Here is a 946-nt window from a genome sequence, read left to right as displayed (position 1 = left end):
ACAGTTATTCAGCTGTACACCTTTAATAATAATCCCCTTGCCATCCCTAGCTAAACTCTGGAACGCGCGCTATTGGTTTGTTGCCAGTAACTTGGATGAAACTGTATTTCCTTGTCTAACCTCTTTCTTTGTTGGTATTTTCTGGATGTCCTTGTGAAATTTTATGATGGCGGTGCTAAATCAACAAACGTCTTCCGCTTCTTTAACATCAATTTCTTCCCCATCCTGTTCTCGAATTGCTCTCATCACTGCAGGTGTTTTAGTTGATTCAAATGGTTTCTCATAGTCAGCAAATGCCACACACACACACACACACACGGTTGTTATACTGTGCTCTGGACTTATCTCGGTTATTAGAATTTGGTCTGTTGTCGAACAACCGTAACGAAATACAGGCTCTTCTCATGCTTGGTTTATATCCAGTGTAGGACTATTTTTTTTATAGGATTTTTTTTTTTTTTAGTTGTTACACTATAGAAAGAAGGTTAACTGGGCGGTAGTTTTTTAGATCTTTAATGTCATCTTTGTGTGTGTGTGTGTGTGTGTGTGTGTGTGTGTGTGTGTGTGTGTGTGTGTGTGTGTTTCCATAATGGGTACTGCATTGACTTCTAAGCATATCGTAAATATTTCTGCATCCTTATCAAAATCAGTAGTTAGATCATTATCCCATGTTATAACTTTCTCTTATTCCTGTCAGAGCCTTCCTTTACCATTCCATTGTTGTAAGAGGAATGCTGCGTCCAATACTTCTCCATCATGAACTGACTCTTCGATCAGGAAACAACTAATGCAGAGTTTATCATTGAATTCTTCAGTTTTTTTTACCTTTTCATTTCTATTTATAGTTAATGTTTTCCTAGACTCTCTCAAAGTAAACATCTGGCTTCTTCCCATAGCAACCCTTCGCATAGTTATCTTCAAGCTTCCTGTATTCTTGAAAGTTCCT

The sequence above is a fragment of the Coenobita brevimanus genome, chromosome 23, assembly GCF_032717465.1.
Source record: "Coenobita brevimanus isolate Jiangsu-jjx chromosome 23, ASM3271746v2, whole genome shotgun sequence".
Classification (NCBI taxonomy): domain Eukaryota; kingdom Metazoa; phylum Arthropoda; class Malacostraca; order Decapoda; family Coenobitidae; genus Coenobita; species Coenobita brevimanus.
The sequence above is the reverse complement of the archived record's forward strand: the minus strand, read 5'-3'. Positions refer to the sequence as shown.